The sequence below is a fragment of the Hemiscyllium ocellatum genome, unplaced genomic scaffold (assembly GCF_020745735.1).
Source record: "Hemiscyllium ocellatum isolate sHemOce1 unplaced genomic scaffold, sHemOce1.pat.X.cur. scaffold_127_pat_ctg1, whole genome shotgun sequence".
Taxonomy (NCBI): Eukaryota; Metazoa; Chordata; class Chondrichthyes; order Orectolobiformes; family Hemiscylliidae; genus Hemiscyllium; species Hemiscyllium ocellatum.
The window spans coordinates 813,652-836,725 of NW_026867726.1; the positions used below are offsets into that span (position 1 = coordinate 813,652).

General features: G+C 46.8%; 1 long non-coding RNA gene across 1 annotated transcript in view; it reads right to left on the reverse strand.

The window, feature by feature from the left end:
* The window catches only part of LOC132809481 (uncharacterized), a 37,594-nt gene extending 15,963 nt beyond the window's left edge, over positions 1 to 21,631 (reverse strand). The window contains exons 1-2 of the long non-coding RNA XR_009642350.1: positions 21,581 to 21,631; positions 17,585 to 17,693 (exon numbers count right to left, since the gene is read on the reverse strand). This is a non-coding gene — a long non-coding RNA (uncharacterized LOC132809481). The remainder of the gene's footprint in view (positions 1 to 17,584; positions 17,694 to 21,580) is intronic.
* Positions 21,632 to 23,074: the final 1,443 nt, after the last annotated feature.

Consider the following 23,074-nt stretch of genomic DNA (forward strand, 5'->3'; position numbering starts at 1 on the left):
CATGGAGTGCACATCCAGTTCCATGTGGGAAAACCAGGACACTTCTTGTATCAGCGACAACCACAAGAACACGGAGGTGACACTGGAAATGTCAGGAACACAAGTTAATCCATGATTAAGGTACTGCACTCACTCCGAGTCCCCACGTTGATGTGTTCTCACCAGAGAGGGTACAGAGGAGATTGATCAGAATGTTTCCATGATTGGAGAATGTCTGCTCTGAGGAAAGGTTGGATAAGTTGGGGAAGTTTTCAGAGGAGGATGAGCTGAGATTTAATTGAAGTGATAAGATGCTGAGGAATCCAGATCGAGTGAATAGGAAGGAGCTATTCATAACAGAGAGGTCAGAAACTGGAGGTTTTAGATTGAAACTAATTCTCAGAAAGAAGGGGAGTGGATGGTGGGGGGCAGGAACTCACTGATGGGCTGGTAAAGGCAGTAGCCAGCATCACATTAGAATAAAAGGACATGGATGTAACTGAAACGCTGGAACATGCAGGGCTATGGACTAAAGTCTGCAGAATGGGATCATTGCGATTTATTTGACACTTCTCCAGAATATTAAACTCAAGTAAATTTGTCAGTAAGTTACAGCACAGATTGAGGCCACTTTGTCCATCCTGTATGTGTTGGCTGTAATAGAACGATCCAGGTTTTACAGCGTTCTGTACTCACCAATGACAGCAACAATTTCAGACTGTGTACTCTGCCCTCTATGTGATTATGATCTGTTTTTTCAATGTATTTCTTTGGCAGCTGCTCACCTTGCTTCCTTGTTTCTTTCCCAGCCCTAACTCCATTCCCCGTGGCCTTGAGGGATTACATTTCTGCTGCTTAATCTCTCCGGTCTTCCCCCGAGTGACAGACTGTCCTTTTGTCCTTGTCTCACCCCCACCTTGCTCACAACCTGTTACATTTCTGATGGTTCCCAGACCTCTGTAACTTTCACTGCGCCCCCTGGGTCAATGGCATGAGTTTTGAATTCTCTTCCTCATGAGATAATCAGAAATCTTTCCGGTTGCAGTTGCCCCCAGATTTTATTTTGGAAAAAAAAAGAGCATTTGTGTCAGAGTCAAGTGTTTGTGAGCCTTCATCCACAATCCTGAGCACATAATATGTGACCCTCCCACAGATGTGCAGGTTTGCTGGATTGGCCATGCTAACACGGCCTGTAGTGTGTAGGTTAGGTGGGTTGGGCTAACCATGGAAAATGTGGGGTTATGGAGGTAGGGTCATTGCAGACTCGATGGACCGAATAGTTTCTTTGTGCGCCTCAGGGATTCTGTGATTCTAACTAGTTGTGATTATCGACACGTTTTCCTCATGCCAGGTTCATTCAGCTCAGGTACACACACTGCCTTTGTGTTTCTGTTGGTTCTCACTCAATCCTTTCCTTCTGTTTTACAGCAATTTCACACTGTATGTGAGGGTGAGAATGAATTTGTCAATACAAATACTCCAACCGAAACCCGCACAGGTCAGGACCTGTTTCTGCTGCTGATGTCGCTCACAGGGAACAGGAAAATAAAGGTTCAGTCATACATCGTACAAGGACACAGAGGTTACAATCACCAGGAACGGGTACACAGCTTAAACCTCTTTTCTCAAGAAATAAAGGACGCTGGAGAGACTGCCTGGTACAAGTAGGAAGCTTTGTGTCTGTATTTTCAGAGATTTGAGGTTGAAATCATTGGATTTGATTCATGTTTCATTGCCCCAGGTCATCAAAGGTGCGATCTAAATGTGCAGCTTTCTTTCTGTCTTTTTGTCTGAGTTAACAATCTGAACCATCTCCTGGGCAGTTAGAATGGATGACAAATGCTGCCCCAGCAAGTGATGCCGTGATCCCATGAACAAACAAAACAATCCAATCGCTGTGGTTAGTTTGGAACTCGCTGGTGTTATTGGAATGTTTATGGGGTAAAGGGAGAAGAATGGCATTCAGTGAGGTGATCCTTTGGAGAGCTGATCACCCGCCTAGGAGCACATCCTTCTTGTATCTATCCTGTCGAGCTCTTGACGATTTTGTTCATTTGAAGTGTTTCATGTTTAGATACTTCAGAGAAGACAGCTTCAAGCTCCTCAATCTCTCCTACCAGGGCAATGCTGCTGTTAGAATTCAATTCACTGGGGCATGTAACTGGCTGCTTCATGGACTGGAACTGGCAATTGAGACTGAAAGGTAACTGAGTGGTGAGCACTGCTGCCACACAGCGTCAGCGACCCAGGTTTTATTTCAGCCATATGCGACTGTGTGGAGTTTACACGTTCTCACCATGTCTGCGTGGGTTTCCTAGGGTGCTCGAGCTTCCTCCCACAGTCCAAAGATGTATAGGTTAGGTGTATTGCCTATGCTAAATTGCCCACAGTGTCCATGTATGTGCCGGTTAGGCCATTAGCCATGGGAAATGCAGGGTTACAGGGACAGGGTGGGTCTGAATGGGATGCTCATCATAGGCTGGTGTGGACTCGATGGATGAATACCCTGTTTCTGCACTGTAGGGAATCTATTCTATTCTCATGAAGAAGAATGTACTTGTCTCAATGTGTTGCAAATTTGTGGCATTCCCTCTTCAAAATGCGGTGGATGCCAGGACAATGAGCAGATTTAATGAAGAGATACAGATGTTGAATTTGCAATGAGATGAAGGGTGAGAGAGAGCAGGCGGGAAAACCCAGCTGAGACCGAGGTGAGCTCAATCATCACCGTATTAAATGGTGGGGCTGGTTCGAAGGGCTGCATTGCCTCTCCTGTGCCCAGTGCTCATCTTCTTACGGTAATAACTGGAAAGCTGAATCCAAAACTCACCACCTTCACCAAAGGAGATTTTGGAAAAAGCAGGATAGTCAGGTGGATTAGCGTTCCAAACTTAGATAGTGAGGAAGTGTGTAGGAGATAATGATTTTGCAATTTTAAACTGAGGGGAGACAGTGATTTATGGTTTTAGACTGTGAGGACATTCACACCGTCCAGAATACTCTGTTGTGAACATCCATCCTATACTTTAATACGACAATGTAACACAAAACACCCAGGAAACTTCGCCTCACCTCGTAATCTGGTAAAAGACTTCTGATAAATCTGGTTGAACTTAGAACACAGCTGGAAAGCTGGAAGATTAAATCCAATCCAAGATCGAGTGCTTAAACAAAGGAGACTACAATAGGATGAGGCAGGAGTTGGCTAATGTAGACTGGAAGCAAAGACTTTACCGTGGGAAAGTTGACGGACAACGGGGGAATTTTTCGAAGTGCTCAGCAAAAGTATATATCAGTGAAAAGGAAGGACTGTAGGAAAAAGGAGTAATCTGCCATGAGTGGCTCAGGAAATAAGGGAGTCTATCAAATTGTAATAGAAGGCATACAAATTGGCAAAGACTACGGAGAAACTAGGAGATTAGAGAAACTTTAAAGATCAACAGAAAGCTAGATGGGATTGGGGGAGGAAAGTGATGAGTAACTGTCCCCAGGGCCGGAATAGCAGTTTACACTGCTAGAGAGGAACCTATTGTGTGGGGAACATATGGCCTCTGTAATTGTTGAAGCACTTAACTGTTACCATAGAGATAATCCTGATCAAGTTACAAATCACAGCACACTCCAAAAGCTTGTACTTCCAAATAAACCTGTTGGACTATAACCTGGTGTTGTGTGATTTAGAAGTTTGTCCACCCCACCCCAACACCGGCTCCTCCATATCAGAATCCTGATAGACAGCCCCACTGAAACTGAAGTGCCTGTCAGATACTTGAGGGAGCCGCAGGGGTGTATGTTTTAACCACAAAGTGCGAAACTGAACTAGACTTTCTAACTGACCGTTGCCATGGAGATAATACTGAGAGAGACTCTCTATTCAAAGTCCCAAACCACAAAGGTATAAGAATGGGAGCTTTACATGGGACAGATGGGGAGTTACCTGATGCTGCTTGGAGTTGTTCTGCATGTACACTATCCAGGTAACTGCCATATCTCATCAATAAAGACTCAAAGAAGACCTCTCAGAGTTCTGTACCAAGTTATTCTTATCCAGCAGGGTTTAGGAATGAGTACACCGCAGTCAGTCTTCACAGTGGAGGATACGAAGAACATGCCAGTAATTGATAAGGAGACTGAGGAAGGTGAGGACCATGAAACAACGATTATCACCAAAGCATTAGAGCTGGGCAAGCTAATGGAGCTAAAGGTAGATAAGTCTCTTTGCCCTGATGGAATACATCCCAGGGTGCTACCAGAGATAGCCGGAGAAATAGTAAATATACTTGGAGTCAGGGTCCTACAGCAGAGACAGGCCCTTTGGTCCAACTGGCCCATGCCGACCAGAATGTCCATCCACACTAACCCCATTTCCCTGCACTTGGCCCACCTGCTTCTGACCCTTTCCTATCCATGTATTTGTCCAAATGTCTTTTACCTGTTGTTAATGTACCCGCCTCAACCACTTCCACTGGCAGCTCATTCCATATACATACCACCCTCTGTGTAAAACAGTTGCCCCTCAACGTCTCTTTTATTCTTTCCCCTCTAACCTTCAACTGATGCTCTCCAGTCCTTGATTCCCTGGGAAAATGACTGAATGCATTCACCTTATCCATGCCTCTCATGGTCTTACACACTTCTAGAACAGTACCCACTCAGTTTCCTCTGCTCTAAACAAAAAAAAAACCTCGCTTGTCCAACCTCTCCCTATAACTCAGGCCCCTGAGCCCTGACAACATCCTTTTAAATTGTTCTGCACCTTTTACAGTTTAATAACTGAAACCTACACTGCATTCATCATATTTCCAGTGTTTCCCCACGGCGCTGGAACCGACGTGACAACGCCAATGGATTACAGTCCATGATCGAGAATGAACTCCTTTACAACAATCCCATTTTCATAGTGTTTCCCATGGTGCAGGTATCCTTGTGTCTTTCTGGTTGCATGGTTAATTAAAGACTTGTCCTTCTACAAAGCAAAGCTGTGGCTTAATTGTTCCTGGGAAACATGCCATGATTTTTCAGACTTCTAAAAACAAATGAACTCTTTCTCCACAGTCACCACCCTAACATGGACTTGGCTGTGTCTCAGTATTTTTTCCAGTCACACTGAGATTTGAAATATTCGCCCACGGACAGAATACTCCCCTTTCCTTCCACATGAAAAGGCCAATGAATATTCAGATCGGCACGGATCAAGTAACTATCAGATCTGAACATGAAGTTCAATTTGAATTTCTCATCCACAAATCCACCCTTTCAGTACCCTACAACTGAGAAAACAACTCACCATATTAATACAGGATGGATCTTTATAAGATAATTATAGTATTAAATTGTAGTTTCATGTTTCCCAAAGTTTTAACTCTCAATCTAACAATTTCTTTCTTCTGTGAACTGAAATCCAAACCAACCTCCTCACTCCTTTCCTCCACACCTGGTTCTCACACACACTGTCCTCTTTGAATTCAGTTTCCTAGCTCTTGTCTGCGGACTAAGAACCAAACCAATGAGTCTGATTCTGAGTCCACCGGGGGAGTGGGGGGGGGGGTGGTGGTGAGGGGAGTTGTTGGTGAATCCTCTGATGACAACCACCCTGCATACACTGCTTCCTGCACACTCTGGCCAAAACCCGTCTTACTAAAATGAACCAAATTAGAACTCAAATTGCAGGTCCATCCTTGTCACTTTCTACAAAAACCCTGAATCTTCACAAAAAAGAGTTCTGATAACTTTCTGCAAAATGCTGCCCCACTGATAGTCTGATCACATGGCAGGATACCAGGAAACAGGCCATTCCCCTGGGTCCTGCTCCGGAAGATGCCAATGACAGATTAATCCGATACACCCAGAGCCTCCTTCCCAGGCACTGACCCGTACTGTGCACACTCCCACAATAGGCCAGCACTGTGCCCGTGCACTGGCCTCCTCTCCTACAGCACGTGCTCCCGATCATACAGGAGTCCGGGTGATTGACAGCAGCTGCTGCCCAATATATCAGAATCCCTACAGTATGGAAACTGGCCCTTCGGCCAAACAAGTCCATACCGACCCTCCAAACAGTAACTTGCACAGACCCATTCCCCTACCCTATATTTACCCCTGACTAATGTAACTAATATTATGGGCAATTTAAAATGGCCAATTCACCTGTCCTGCCCATCTTTGGGATTGTGGGCAGAAACCGGAGCACCCAGAGGAAACCCGCTTAGACACGGGGAGAATGCACAAATTCCAGGTTTGGCTGGAATCAAAACCGGGTACCTGGTGCTGTGAGGCAGCAGTGCTAATCACTGAGCCGTCTCTATGGACAGGAAGGGGCGGAGCTGGAGAACTGGGGTAATGAGATTGTAAACAATGAATGAATGTGGAGGACACTGGGTGATGGACAGGAGCAGTGCAGCAGCAGGAGGGGATCCTGGACAAACTGAGCAATGGGAGAGTCTGACAGGAGAGAAACTACAGGAAGGTTCTGTTTAGAGGCTGAGGCAGGGACAGCTGGGAGACAGTATGGCCTGGTGGCTTGGGCAGGTTTTCTAATCAGCCTCTTCAAAGATGCTGTTCCTCAACTCTGAGCCCGATCCTCCTGGTCCAGAGGTAAGGACACTGCCACCATTTCCTGGTGGGCAAGGGATACGGGGACCGCCTTTCAAAAAGGAACTCAATTGTGTTGGTGACATTAACAAGACTCAATACACAGTCACAGACAAAATGCTGGCATACTTGAACTTCATCCCGAATATTAACACCTATAACTGGGTAACGCAGACCCCGATGTACAGAGTTAAATCCTGGATATTAATAACAGCTTTGTGCATGGGAAATCATGTCTCATGAATCTGACTCAGTTTTTTTGAAGAAGTAACAAAGAGGATTGCTGAGGTCAGAGCATGGACATGATCTACATGGACTTCAGTAAGGCGTTCGACACGGTTCCTCACGGGAGACTGGTCAGCAAGGTTAGATCGTATGGAGTACAGAACTGGCCCAAAAGTAGAAGGCAGAGGGTGCTTTTCAGGCTGGAGGCCTGTGACCAGTGGAGTGTCACAAGGATCGGTGCTGGATCCACTACTTTTCGCCATTTATATCCATGATTTGGATGTGAACATAAGTATTGTAAGTAAGTTTGCGGATGACACCAAAATGGGAGGTGTGGTAGATAGGGAAAAAGATTACCTCAGAGTGCAAGGGGATCAGATCAGATGGGTGATGGGCTGAGGAGTTCAGTTTAGAAAAATGTGAGGTGCTGCATTTTGGAAAAGCAAACTTTAGCAGGCCTTTACAGTTAATAGTAAGTTCCTGGGGAGTGCTGCTAAACAAAGAGCCCTTGGGAGTGCAGGTTCATAGTTCCTTGACAGTAGAGTAGCAAGTAAATCGAATAGTGAAGGCGGCGGTTGGCCGGCTTGTCTTTATTGGTCAGAGCATTGAGTATAGGGGTTGGGAGGTCATATTGCGGCTGTACTGGACATTGATTCGGCAACTTTTGCAATATTCCATCGAATTCTGTTCTCCTTCCTATCATGTTTAAGAACATCCATCTGAAAGAGGTCAGAAAAGAAGTATAGCATGTTGCCAGGGTTGGATAGGCTGTTTTCTCTGGAGCTTCAGAGGCTAGACAGTGATCTAAAAGAGATTTTAAAAATCAGGCCGGGCATGGATAGGGTAAATAGACAAGATATTTTCCCTCCAGTGGGGGAGTACAGAACTAGGGGTTTGGGAGGGAGGGTAGGCAGACAGGGAGTGGGTGGATTGACAGGGGTGGGACAGCAATGGGTAGGGAAAGAGAGGGGTGGCACAGAAACAGGTAGGGACAGAAAGTAGGATTAGAGAGGAGGGGAACAGAGGGGGCGACTGATGGTGGGGGGCGGGAGAGAGAGAGACGCGGTGGGCGACTGACAGGAGGGGGCAACCGACCGAGGCGGGTGTGCGACCGACAGGGTGGGGGGCGCGACCGACAGGAGAGGGGGGAACGACCGACAGGAGAGGGGGGAACGACCGACAGGAGAGGGGGGAACGACCGACAGGAGAGGGGGGAACGACCGACAGGAGAGGGGCAACCCACTGGAGGGGGCAAACGACAGAGAGGAGGGACAGACCGAGGGGGCGACAGATGGGGGATCAGACCGACAGAGGGGAGGACGACCCATGAGGGGGTGGGGCGACGACAAAGAAGGGGGGGAACAGACAGAGCGGGGGGGGGGAGAGACGGGGAGGAAGATGGAGAGTTATTTTATAGATCTACAACTCAACCCTGTTTGTGTTTTGTCCTCCTCACCTTAATTCCCTCTGAAGGGCTCAGAACAACTGCATAGTTCCTGGAAAGTTTCAGGGAGATCAGGTGCTGAACATGGAATTTGGGACACTAACATTGAATGGAATGTGCTGGTCAATAAATGGACTCTGGTTCGACTCCACTGTCTGTGTGGTGTTTGCACATTCTCCCTGTGTGTCTGCGTGGGCTTCCTCTGGGTGCTCTTAATTTCCTCCCACAAATCCAAAGCCATGCAGGTTAGGTGGATTAGCTTTGGGTAATGGTAGGTTACAGAGTTAGGGTGGAATGCTGTTCCGATGGTTGGTATGGTCACATGGGGCGAAAGGCCTGCTTCCACACTGCAGGGATTCTGTCACTGAGTATAGGGGTTAGGAGGTCACGTTGTGGCTGAGTAGGGCATTGGTCAGGCCAGTGTTAGAATACCGCATTCAATTGTAGTCTCCCTGATTTCAGAAAGATGTTACCAGTATATGACTCAACCTCTTAATGGCAAGTTCTTGGGAAGTATTGACAAACAAACAGACCGTGCAGTGTAGGTTAATAGTTCCTTGAAAGTGTAGTTGAAGGTAGACAGGTCAGTGAAGGTGGTGTGCGGTATGCTAGCTGTTATTGGGCAGTGCATTGAGTACAGGAGCTGGGAGATCATGTTTCGGTTGTACAGTTTATTGGCTTGGCCACTTTTGGAATGCCCGCTGCTTTCAATTCCAGTCTCCCTGCTATAGGAAAGATGTTGGGAAACTTGAAAGAGTTCAGAAAAGTTTACAAGGGTGTTGCCAGATTGGAACATTTGAACCATAGGGAGAGTGTGAATAAGCTGAGGCTATTTCCCTGCAGCACTGGACACGTTAGGTGGCTTTAATCGAACTTTATCAAATTATGAGGATCAATGATAGGGTGACTAGTCATGGTTTCTTTTTTCCCAGGGTAGGGGAATCCAAATGAAAACGTAAATCTTTTTTCCAAGGTGGAAATGACAAATTCTAGAGCCACACATTTAAGAGAGGGAGCAAGTTTAAAGGCTATGAAAACCGGAACTGCAGATGTTGTAAACCAGGAAGAGAAACAGAAGCTTCTGGAAACGCTCAGCAGGTCTAGCAGCATCTGTGAAGAGAAATCAGCGATAACCTTTCTGAGGGTGACCAGACCTGAAACTTTAACTGATTTTTTTCACAGATGCTGCATGACCTGCTGAGCATTTCCAACAATATCTGTGCAAGTTTAAAGGGAGTTGTGTCAGACAAGTGTCTTGTGCAGAAGGTGGTCAGTGACTAGAATGTATTCTCTTGGGAGATGGGAAAAGCAGAAACAATCACAGTTTAAGAGGCATTCGGACAGACACATAAGCAGGCATAGGTTATCAGGGATATGGATCATGTTACAGGCAGATGGAATTAGTTTGGGATGGCATTATGATCTGCACAGACACGATGGGCTGATTACTCTGGTGCTGTAACTGTTATGTTTTCCAGGGGTTAGAATGTTTTTTGAAGTAACAAAAATGATTGATGAGGGCAGACTGGTCGACATGATCAACGTGGACTTTAGTAAGGCATTCGGCAAGCTTTCTCATGGAGACTGGTTAGCAAGGTTAGGTCTCATGGAATAAAGCAGAAACCAGCTATTTGAGTACAGAACTGGCTCAAAAGTAGAAGACAGAGAGTGGTGGCGGAGGGATGCTTTTCAGACAGGAGGCCTGTGGAGTGTCACAAGGATTGGTGCTGTATCTATTATTTTCCATCATTTATATCAATGATTTGAATGTAAACACAGGAGGTATTAGTAATTTTGCAGATGACGCCAAAATTGGAGGTTTAGTGGACAGTGAAAAAGATGACCAAGGCTGCAATGTTTCCTGCAGGTGTCACCATTTCAGATACTGCCCGACCTGCTGGGGATCTCCAGCACTTCTTGGGTTTGTTGCAGATTCCCACCATTTTGCTGAAGCACTGGAGACAGAGAGCTGTACAGCTCCAGATTTTGTTGACTCTGATTCCTGGGATGTCAGGACTGATGGATGAAGAGGGACTCAATCCTCGTTTAATCCTCCTTTCCTTCGGTTTTCGGAGCCGCTGACTACATCACTAATATTCTACCTCCCACTCTCTGTCCTGAATCTGACCCATCTAACCTGACACTTTAGCTCCCACCCCCCTGCCAGACTAGTTAATACCTCACCAATGGAACTGGCAATAGCGCACCCCCCCCCCCAGGAGATTTGACCCAGCTCTGCCCAGGGGTAACCGGTCAGGCTGGTACAGTTCCCACCTAACCCAGAAACGGTCCCAATGCCTGAAGAATCTAAACCCTTCCATGGTACACCATTTCTCCAGCCACACATCCAGCTGATCTACCCTCTTATTCCTGCTCTCACTAGCACAAGGCACTGGGAGCAGGTCTGACATCATTTCATTTCAGGAGCTGCATTATAATGTGTCCCTGCTCTCCCAATATCCAGCTTTCAAACACTCATCCCTTTGTTTCATGCTGTCGTTGGTATTGATGTGTTCTCCAACCACGGGCTGTTTACCCTCCAGCTCCAGAATGTTCTGTAGCTGCACCATGATATCGCGGATCCTATCACCAGGGAGATAACATACCATCCTGGATTCATGGCTGTGGCCATAGAAGTGCCTGTCTGTATCACTGACTATTGAATCCCCTGTCACTCTCTTTCTTCCCGTTCTGGGCAGCAGAGCTATCTACGGTGTCATGAAATTGGCTGTTGCTGATTGCCTCGGAGACCAACACATACGCACACACCCACACGAATCCCAAGCGGTATACAGTATCTGTTTGGGAAGGGAATAACCACTGGGAACTCCTGCACTTCCTTCCTGAGCCTTTTACTTGATCTGATGGTCCCCCATTCCCTTTCTGCCTGTGTAACCCTCACCTGCAGTGTGACTAACTCACTGAACATGCTGTCCATAACATTCTCAGTATTGCAGATGCTCCACAGTGAGTCCACTCTCAGCTCCAGGTCTGAAAAGCAGTTTCCCAGTAGCTGCTGATGGGCACATTTCCTGCACACATAGCCCGTCAGGGACACTGGAAACATCCCTAATTTTCCCACATTGTACAAGAGGAGCACACCATGAGTCTGAGGACTCCGGTCACACAGGCTCTCTAGATTCAGCTAGTTATTCTCATTTAGAGAATTTAAATGAGCGAGCAATCTTCCTACCCTTCAAACATTGTAATCAAAATCCCGTATTCTTTACTTAAGTTGATACGTTATACCTTAAAAACTGTTACAAAATCTCCACAGGTATCGCTTACAAACTGGCTGTTCCCTTTGGGACCATGTGAATTTCTGAATGGGCTGAAACAAAACGGAGTTTCAGCTTCACCTTCTCCCTGTCCCACCTCGCTCTGTTTACACCCAACTCCAAAACACTCATTGAGCCAAGCTGCCCTCACAGTGCAGCCCTGTCATTTTCATTGTCTGCTCACCCCTACACTGCCCTCAGCCTCCTGTACTGTTCCAATACATCTCAATGGGAGCTCAGGAAAAGCATCTCATCTTTCAATTCAATCCTTTGTAGCCCCAGAGTCAACATGGACCTCAGCAGTTTCTGGGTGAACAGACAGTTGTTAGAATCTGGAACATTCCACCTAAAACGGTACTGGAATTTGTGTTTATAAGGAGCTGCAGGGAATTGAAAATAAGGAGTTTACAGGTTAGCATCATGAAGTGGGTGATTGGGACTAAATCTGACAGTCCCTACAAAGAGACGAAGTGCAATCTGGACAAATCTATGCTCCCCCTCAGACCAAAACAGACCCTGAGCTTCCAGTTGCCTGCCACTTTAACACACGAGCCTGTTCCCTGGCCAACATCTGTCTCATTCTTAATGCAGTGTTCCAGGGAAGCTTGATGCAGAACACTCCAGAACATACCAAATGGCCCTGTATTTCAAGGACAGCAATTTCCCCTCCCATATGGTCAACAATACCCTTCAGTGTATCTCCACCACTTCCTGCACCTCTGCTCTTGAACCCCACCCCTCCAACCGCAGCAAGGATAGAACCCCCAAGTCCTCGCTTTTCAGCCAGATACAACACATCATCCTCTGCCATTTCCACCACCGACAATCAGACCCCACCAAGAGATATCTTTCCCTCCACACCCCTTTCAGCATTCCTCAGAGACCATTCCCTGTGACTTCCGCATTAGATCCATGCTCCCCACCAACCCATCCTCCACTCCCAACACCTTTGCCTGCCATTGCAAGAGGTGTGAAACCTGTGCCCACACCTTCCCCTCACCTCCATCCAAGACACCAGAGGTCCCTTCCACATCCAACAGAGATTTTCCTGTACATTGAATAACCTCATCTATTGTGTTCATTGTTCTCTACAATGGGGAGACAGGACGCCAACTTGCAGAATGTTTCAGGGAACCTTTCTGGGAGACGTGCACCAATCAACCCCACTGTCCTGTGGTCAACCATTTCTACAACCCACACTCTCACTCTGCCAAGGACATGCATGTCCTGGGCCACCTCCACCACAAAATCCTAACTACATGACTCCTGGAGCAAGAATACCTCATCTTCTACCTTGGGACCCTTTAAGTACAGAATCAATGTTTCATCATTTCCCCTCCCCCCACCATATCCCAGATCCAGCCCTCCATCTCAGCACCACCCTCTTGAACAGTCGCACCTGTCCATCTTCCTTCTTAATTACCCACTCCAGCCTCTCACCATTACCCTCCACCAGCATCTTCCTATCGCCTTCCCAACTACCTTCTCGCCAGCCCCACACACACATCCTATTATCTGTCAACCCTTTTCCCCACCCTCACATTCCTGCTGAAGGGCTCAGGCCCAATATGTCAATTCTCCTGCTCCTTGGATACTGTCTGACCGGCTGTACTTCTCCTGCGCCAAACTTTAACGTAAGCTGGAAGAACAAACCTCATTTTGTACTTGGGGGACCCTTCAGGCCTCTGACCTTAAAACTGAATTCATTAATTTTAGGTCCTAAGTCTCCCACGTCCTTGCGCCCTAGAGCCCCACGCCACACACCAGGCTTTGTTATTACATAGCCTGTCATTACACACTACCTATGGTTAGCCATTAATAGTCTCCATTAACAGCTAATCAGCCTCCCCCAGTCAGATCGTTATCCACTCCTTTATCCAACCGCTCTTCTCACTCTATCCCCACCTTAACTCCTTTTATCTTGCCCCCATCCCCCCACACTATCTTCTGCACATAAACGGACTTTTTTTTTCTCAGTGACATCGGTTCTGTGGAAGGGACACCGGATCTGAAACGTTAACTCTGATTTCTCGTCACAGATGCTGCCAGACCTGCTGAGCTTCTCCAGAACCTCCTGGTTGTTGTTTCTGATTTACATCATCCCAGTTCTTTTGGTTTTAATTTACCGGGAGTTTGTAATTCAGGTCCGACAGCCTCTGTCCCAGTCTCTGCTGTCTCTCCCACCCCCACCCAGTGACACTGCACCTGCACAGCTCATGGACAGGTGTTGTCTTGCTGGCCACACCCCTCATTCACTCCCATTGGCTGCAGGACCACACAGACTCTCCTCCTATTGGTCTGGAGCTGCCGTCAATCAAGCCGGCGCCGATTGAGAGGTGAGTGGTTGGCTCCTCCCTCTCCCTGCCCTGGGATGTGCTTCATCATTCACAGTGAATGGGGCAGTATCACAGAGCACTGGGGCTGGGGGCTATTCAGCCCATTGGGGCTGTCCTCTCTCCCTCTGGAGATGGTGCAAATCTGTCCCAACTACCCCCAAATCTTTCCTTAAAAAGTAAAATTCCAAGTCTGTTTCAAAATACCTGCTGAATCTGTGTCGTTCAGACTGTTCCAGATGCTCAGAACTTATTGAGTAAAATAGTGTTCACATTTTCACCTTGTATTATTTGCCAATTACTTGAACGTAGTTACTAAAAATTGTGACAGGGTTAACAATTCCTCTCTCTCTTTGCAAATTCAAGACCTTGGAACAAAATCGGCACCAGGTCAAAATCACTGCTTCACCTTCTCAGCTCCAAGGATAATTATCTGTGCTTCAGCTAGCTCTGCACAAAAGAGAGGAATGCATCTTAATTTATTAAGATCAAAGAAACAGACCTCCGGTCCAATTCGTCTGTGCCAACAAGGAATCCTAAACTAATGAATTCCCATTTACCATCTATTGGCCTGTATCCATCAAAACCCTTCCTATTCATGTACCCAATTGGAAGCCTTTTAAATGTTGTGATTTTATCAGCCTCCACTACTTCATCTGGTAGCCCCTCCCATACACACACCACACTCAGCTTGAAACTGTTGCCAGTTCGATCCCTTTTAAATCTTTGCCCTCTCAACTTAAACCCATGTGCTCTAGTTTTGGACCCACCTAACCTGAGGAAAAAGGATGCCAGCTGCTCACCTTATCCACGCGCCTCGTGATTTTATAAATCTCAATGAAGTCACCTCTCAGTCTTTGACTCTCCAGAGAAAATAGCCCCAGCCTATTCAGCCCCTCCATGTAGCCCAAATCCTCCAATCCTGGTAACGTTTTTGTAAATCTTGTCCAAACCTTTTCAAATTTCACAACATCCTTCCCAGAACAGGGAAATTCAAACTGAAAACAGAATTCCAGAAGTGGCTTAATCAACGTCCTGTCCAGCCACAATATGACGTCCCAGCTTCTGTATTCAATGCATTGACCATTAACGGAGAGCGTTAATGGAGTCCCATTTGCCAGCGGTACACCCTTATCCCTCTAAAACCTCCCTCTTCAAGTACCCAGTCAGACGCCTTTTAAATGCTGCAATTGTACTAGCCTCCACCCCTTCCTCTGGCAGCTCATTCCATACTTGCAATGCCCTCAACATGAACACGATGCCCCTTAAATCCCTTTTAAATCTTTTCCCTCTCACCTTAAGCCTGTACCCTCTCGTTCTGGAGCCACCGAACTTGGGAAAAAGTCCCTGACTGCTCACCTTATCCATGCCCTTCATGACTTTATAAGATCACCTCTCAGCCTCCAAATCTGCAGGGAAAATAGTCCCAGCCTATTCAGCCTTTCCCAATAGCTCAAATCGTCCAACCCCAGGAAAGTCCTTGCAAATGTTTTCTGAACCCTTTCAAGTTTCTCAACATTAATCCAAGAACAGGGAGATTGGAACTGACAACAGAATTCCAGAAGGGCCTTCATCAGTGCCCTGTCCAGCCACAATATGACATCACAACAGCTGCATTCAATGCATTGACCAATAACGGGGAGCGTACCAAATGCTGCATTCACTCCCTGCCTACCTGTGACTCTACTTTCAGGGAACTATGAACCTGTACTCCAAGATCCCATTGTTCAGCAACGCTCCCCAGGACTTTACCATTAAGTGCATAAGTCCTGCCCTGATTTGCCTTTCCAAAATATAACAGCTCACATTTATCTAATTTGAACTCAGTCTGCAATTCCTTGCTCCAATGGCCCATCTGATCAAGATCCTGTTGTATTCTGAACTAACCTTCTTCACTGTCCACTACACCTCCAATTTTGGTGTCTTCTGTAAACCTACTGACCATATCTCATATATTCACATCCAAGTCATTTATTTAAGGGCCCAATATCCATCCCTGCAGCACACTGCTGCTCACAGGCCTCCAGTCCGCAAAGCAACCCTCCATCACCATCCTCTGTCTCCTACCTTCAAGGTAGTTTTGTAATGGCTGGCTCTCCCTGCATTCCATGTGATCTAACCCTGCTAACCAGTCTGCTTTGTGGAACCTTGTTGAATGTCCATATAAACAACATTCACCGCCTGGCTTAATCAATTTTCTTTGTCACTTCAAAACACTCACTCAAGTTAGTGAAACACAATTGTGCATGTACAAAGCCACAGTGACTCTCCCTGATCATTCCTTACCTTTCCAAATAGATGGATATCCTGTCCTTCAGAATCCCTTCCAACAACTTGCCTGCCACTGACTTCAGGCTTACTGTTCTCTTGTTCCATGGCCCCTCCTTACCACCTTTTTTAAAATAATGGCACCTCACCTGTCGCTATCAACGATACAAATACCTCAGGAGAGGCCCAACAATCACTTCCCTAGATTTCCAGAAAGTTCCAGGATACACCTGATCAGGTTCCAGGGCTTTATCCACCTTGATGCGATTTAAGACACTCAGTACCACCTCCTCTGTAACGTGGACACTTTTCAAGTTATCACTGTTTATTTCTCCAAACTCTCGAGCTTCCATATACTTCTCCAGTAAAAATGACGTGAAATATTTACATATATATCACACCCTCTGTGATTCCATAGCCTTGTTGACCTTTAAGCAGTCCTATTCTCTGGTCCAGTTAATCTTTTGTCTGTGATATATTCGTTTAATCTCTTTGGATTCTATTCCAGGACATCCCAGAAAAGCCTACTTCAAGAACCGTAATTTTCCTCCGACTTGATCAACAATGCCCTCCAACACATACACTTCACTTCCCGCACCTCCGCCTTTACCCCACACCTCCAGCCACAATAAAGAATACAGCCCTGCGGTCTTCATCTTCCACCCCACTAATCTCCAGATACAGCACATTAACCTCTTATTTCTGCTACCTAAAGTCAGACCCCACCATAGACATATTTCCCTCCCCACCGCTATCTGCGTTCCACAGAGACCATTCCCTCTGCACCTCCCTTGTTAGGTCCACACCCTCCCACCAACACATGCTCCACACCTTTGACCTTCCCTTACCGCCACGGGAAATGTAAAACGTTCAGCCACACGTCACTGAGCTCTGTTCAGGACCTCAAAACGATCTTTTCACATCAGGCAGAGATTTGCCTGCACATCCCAAAACCTCATATACTGCATCTGGACACTATGGGAAATTTAACATGGTTCATCCAACTAACCTACACATCTTTGGACTGTAGGAGTAAATTTGAATATCCGAAGGAAACCTTCACAAACACTGGGGAGAATGTGCCAACTCCAACACAGACAGTCGCCCGAGGCTGGAATCAAACCCAGGTCTCTGTTGCTGAGGAAGCAGCGCTAACCACTGAGCCACAATACTGTGGGATCTTTGGTGCTGATGTGCTGCCCCACTGATAACTCAGTCACTCACCCTGCCTCATTTCCTAAGAGGCAGTGATGATGGAGTGAAATTATCACTAGACAGTTAATCCAGAGACCCAGATAATGTTCTGGGGACCTGGGTTTGAATCCCATCACGGCAGATTTTGGAAAGTGAATTCAATAAACATCTGGAAAAAATAATCTAGTGACGACAAGGAATCCATTGTCAATTGTTGAAAAAACCCGTGTGGTTCACTCATGACCTTTAGGGAAGGAAAATGCCATCCTTACCTGGTCTGGTCTGCATGGGACTCCAGACCTATAGCAACGTGGTTGATTCTTAACTGCCCACTGGGTAAACGCAGCAATAAATGCTGGCCGAGCCAGTGACAGCCTCATCCTGTGAATGAGGAAAGAAAACAGGTCAGGTTTTGTTCCTTCTCTGGTAGGTACATCCTATAAACTGAATCTGAAATGTTCTCGTGTACACTGAAAAAATACCTTTCCATCCAAGCCCTTAACACTACAGCACTCCGAGGCCATGTTGGTAAAGTTAAAACCCCTTATCGTTGCAACTATATTTTTACAGATAACTGAGGTCTGCCGGTAAAATTGTGTCTCAATTCCCCACTGACTATTGGGAGAGAGTCTATAATACAATCCCAGGAAGATGGTCACCCCTTTCTTATTTCTCAGTACCAACCAAATAACTTGCCTGGATGTACTCCCAGGAATATCCTCCCGAAGCCCAGCCATAATGTTATCCCTAATCAAAAACACCTCTCCCCCTGCTCTGTTGTCCCCTTGCAATAGCATCTATACCCTGGAACATTAAGCTGCTAGTCCTATCCATCCCTGACTGCTGCCTCTGTAATTGCTGTAATATCCCAGTCACATGTTCAAAACCATACCCTGAGCCCACCTGCCTGACCTGTCAGGTCTCTTGCACTGAAATAAATGCAGTGTAACTGGTCCGTCGCACCTCATTCTGCAGCTTGCTCTTGCCTGCCTTGACAGTCTGACCGGTGAACAGTACCAGCCTCAGACTCACCTCTTTTCTCACTATCTCTTTAGGATTACCCCGACTCCCTCACTGGTTTAATGCCTCCCGAGTGGCACTAGCAAATCTCCCTGCTCCTCAGGACCCCATGCTTTCCCCTTCCTATGTCATTGGTACCAATGTACAATGTCCTCCCACTGGTTATTTTCCCCTTTGAGAATGTTCTGCTCCCTCTGAGAGATATCCTTGACACTGGCACCAGGGCAGCACCACCCCATTCTGATCTCTCACTGTCAGCTGCAGAAACGGCAGACTGTGCCCCTGACGAGAGAGTCCCCTATCACCATCGATCGTGTGGAACTGGATACACCTCACATTATGTTAGAAGCCAGTCTCAGTACCAGTAACTTGGCTGTCAGTGCTACTTTCCCCTGAAAGTCTATTACCACCTACATTTTCCAAAACAGTACACTTGTCGGAGATGGGGATAGCCACAGGAGACTCCTGCAGTACCTACCTACCCCTCCTAGCTTTTCTGGAGGTAACCCACCTACCTGACTGTATCTGCAGTATCCGGAGACTGCCGCCTATCACACTCCCCGGCTCCTGTCAATTCCTCACTGCCTTTAATCACTCCTCCACCAATCCATGTGATCCAATAGGATTTGCAATCACACTTCTTGCAGACAAATCATCAGGTTCATTGAAACTCTCCCTAATCTTCCGCACCCGACAGGAACAGCACACCACTCTACAACAGGCCATCTCTCCGCCTTAACAACCTACAGACCAAGACAAAGGCACAGTCTTATTGCTCGAAAAATACTGCCCGAGAATAACTTATTGCTTACGTTTTATATCTTAAACATTTAATCAAGAGACCGTAAGACATTAAAAAGAAATCCTCACCTGACTCATGATTGTAGATTTAATAAAATAAAACTGACTAAGATTGATGTTTGAAGAGAATGAAACGCACTGAGCTGATCCCCGGCTGAGTACTTCCAAGGGTGAGGTCTCTCTGAGGGCAGCTGTGAAATGTCACTGTTTCTCTTCTCTGCCCACTCCGTTTCCAGAGAGGTTTTTAACTTCACAGCAAGTCAGCTCAGAGAGGTCACTGCTTGGTTTTATTCACTGGGGGTTGCCTTTGCTGCCCAGACCAGTGTTTATTGGCCACCTTTACATGTCTTGGAGAAAGTGGTGGCTAACCGCCTCCCTGAAATGCTGCAGTCCATGTACACCACAGTGATGTTTGGACAACAATCCCCCTCTGGCCCCACCACCCTCCCTGTCTCTGTAATCCCCCTCCGGCTTCACCACCCTCCGTGTCTCTGTAATCCCCCTCCGGCTTCACCACCCTCCGTGTCTCTGTAATCCCCCTCCGGCTTCACCACCCTCCCTGTCTCTGTAATCCCCCTCCGGCCCCACAACCCTCCCTGTCTCTGTAATCCCCCTCCGGCCCCACAACCCTCCCTGTCTCTGTAATCCCCCTCCGGCTTCACCACTCTCCCTGTCTCTGTAATCCCACTCCGGCTTAACCACCCTCCCTGTCTCTGTAATCCCCCTCCGTCCCCACAACCCTCCCTGTCTCTATAATCCCGCTCCGGCTTCACCACCCTCCCTGTCTCTGTAATCCCCCTCCAGCCCCACAACTCTCCCTGTCTCTGTAATCCCCCTCCGGCTTCAGAAATTACATGTCCGTGGCATAAGATTTTTATTTGGATTCGTTTTTGTTTAATAAACCACCTCCCCCCTCCACAAAAAAGTGACATATTTCACCACCAAACAAATTTCTGTTGATTGACCTTTTGGAGAGGCCGACACATGGACACCACAGTATTTTATCTCACATTGTACACGTAGAATGATGGAACTTGCTTTTAAATATTGCTAAAAAAGGAAGGCAATGGCTTAATGGTATTCCTGCCAGATGATTGAAATGTACAGTGTTCGGAGGATTAGGGATAGAATCCCAACATGGCTGATGGCAGCATCGGAATCCAATACAATCTAGAATGAAAAGGCGAATGATGACCATGAAACTATTGTCGATTGTTAGAAAACCCAACTGGTTCACTCATGTCCTGTAGGGAAGGAAACTGTCATCCTCACCTGGTCTGGCCTACATGTGACTCCAGACCCACAGCAATGTCGTTAGCTCTCAACTGCCCTCAGGAAAAATACTTTAAAAACTGTTAACAAATACTCCGCAGGTATCACTTAAAAACTGGCTGTTCCCAATGGGACCATGTGAATTTCTGAACGGCCTGAACTAAAACGGAGTTTCAGCTTCACCTTCTCCCTGTCTCCCCTCACTCTGTTTACACCCAACTCCAGAACACTCTCATTGAGCCAAGCAGCCCTCTCAGTGCAGCCCTGTCATTTTCATTGCCTGCTCACACCTACACTGCCCTCAGCCTCCTGTACTGTTCCAGTGTATCTCAATGGGAGCTCAGGGACAGCATCTCATCTTTCAGTTCAGCCCTTTGTAACCCCAGAGTCAACATGGACCTCAGCAGTTTCTGAATGAACAGACAGTTGTCAGAAGCTGGAACATCCCACCTGAAAAGGTACTGGAATTTGAGTCTAAAAGGAGTTTTAATGGGAAGTTTGCAGGTAATTGAAAATATCAAGTTTACAGGTTAACATCATGAAGTGGGTGATTGGGTCTAAATCTGAGAGTTCTTACAAAGAGACGAGGTGTAATTTGGATAAATCTGTGCTCCCTCTCAGGCCAATATCTCCTTCCTCAGCTGCAGGGCCCAGAACAGAGCACACACCCAAAGGGTGTTCCAACCACGAATTTGTACATCTTTCTGCTTAACAAAAATATTGGAGATATTTTCCCACAAACAGAACTGACAAACCTTTCTCCTTCCACAGTTAAATGCCAATGATATTCAGATCCTGATGACTCCATTGACTGTAAAAACTTACTTTTGAGATCCCAACCTCAATTATTCTGATTTAATATCCTATGAAATAAATTGACAAAACAAAACAGAATATAAAGACATACCTTTCTCTTGGTTTGTGCTTGATGTGTAAATGCCTCTCCTAAAATCACATCCCCCCCCCCTCCACCATCCTAGGAAGGGGACATGTCCATGCCCCTCACTGCACCTTGCCCCCAATAAAGATGGCGGCCATATCCCAGGACCTATCACCGCCTGAGGGCCGCAGCCATTTTCCCATCTGCTGCAAACGCGGGATTAAGAGTTTCTAATTCAGACTAACGACCCGTACAGAGTGTAATTAAAACTTCCCAGTCTGAAGTGACTCATTACCTCTGTCTCTGAGGCCACTCTCCCCTTCCCTGTTTGCCTCTCCCACATTCACCAACGGCCGAGTCACGTGACACTGCACAGGCGGAGTTACTGGTGACGTGTCATCCCACTGGCCACGCCCCTCATTCACTCCCATTGTTTGGATGACCAGCTGCTTCCACCTGGTCCACCAGTCCCACCACCTTTTCCTATTGGTCCGAAGCTGCCATCAATCAGCTGGACCCCATTGTGAGGTCAGTGGTGGGATCCTCTCCCTACCTGAATCAATCCCAGAAGGTGGATGGATGGTGTCAATCAGGAACAACAAGCAGGAGGTGCTGGGAAAGCTCAGCAGGTCTGGCAGCATCTGGGAACAGGAATCTGTCCAGTGGCCCTTCCTCAGAACCGATGGGAGCTGGGAACATTAGAATCCTCACAATGTGGAAACAGGCCATTCGGCCCAAAGGTTCCACAGCGTCCCTCCGAATGGTATCCCACCCAGACCCGTTCTCCTACCCTATTACTGGATATTTCTCCTGAATAATGCACCTAACGAGCCTGTTCCCTGGCCAACATCTCTGTCTCATGCTTACTGCAGTGTTCCAGTGAAGCCAGAACATACCAAATGGCCCATATTTCAAGGACTGCAATTTCCCCTCCCATGTGGTCAATACCATCCAATGTATCTCCTCCACTTCCTGCACCTCTGCCTTTGAAACCCACACCTCCAACTGCAACAAGGATAGAACACCCCCCCAAGCTCCCCCCACCCACCCCAAGTCCTTACCTTCCACCCAGATACAACACATCATCCTCTGCCATTTCCACCAGCTACAATGAGACCGCATCACCAGATTCTTAAGGGGTTTGACAGAATAAATACTGATGTGTCTGAGGGTAAATATTGAGAGGGGAATCCGAAACCAGATTCTGAGCCAGTCACAGAATCAAGGGTTCTGTTTCGGATTCATCAAGTTTAAGGCAACACAGACACGGGTAAGGGGCTTCAGTAGCAATGGAGCTGGGGTGAGGAGGAGACAAGCAACGTTTAAGAGATTGGAATTCCTGGTGTTTGGGATTGTGTAGATGTCTGATCAGGAGGTCAGCTTCGTGTCAGATATAACTGCAATACTGTGAAGAATGTAGTTCTGCTGAATAGTTCCCAGTGAGAGGGAGAGGCTCAGCAGTAAGGGAAAGGAATTTGTAAGGCAACGGGTTTGACCATTACAATGTTTCATTGGAGGAAACTGCACCTCATCGAGTAGTGGGAATGTGGTAAGCAGTTTGATAACTGAGTAACAGTGGAGTAATGGAGAGGGATGATGGGGAGGGAGAGCAGCGCATCGTCAGTGTACATGTGAAACCTAACATGGTGCTTCTGCACAACGTCACCTCCTGGCAGTATGTAGGGGAGCTACAGAAGGGACCAAGGATAGATCCATGAGGGAGACCAATTGCAAGGAATTCAGAAAGGAAAGGGAGAGTGGAGATGGAGCAGGATTTTTCAACAACCAT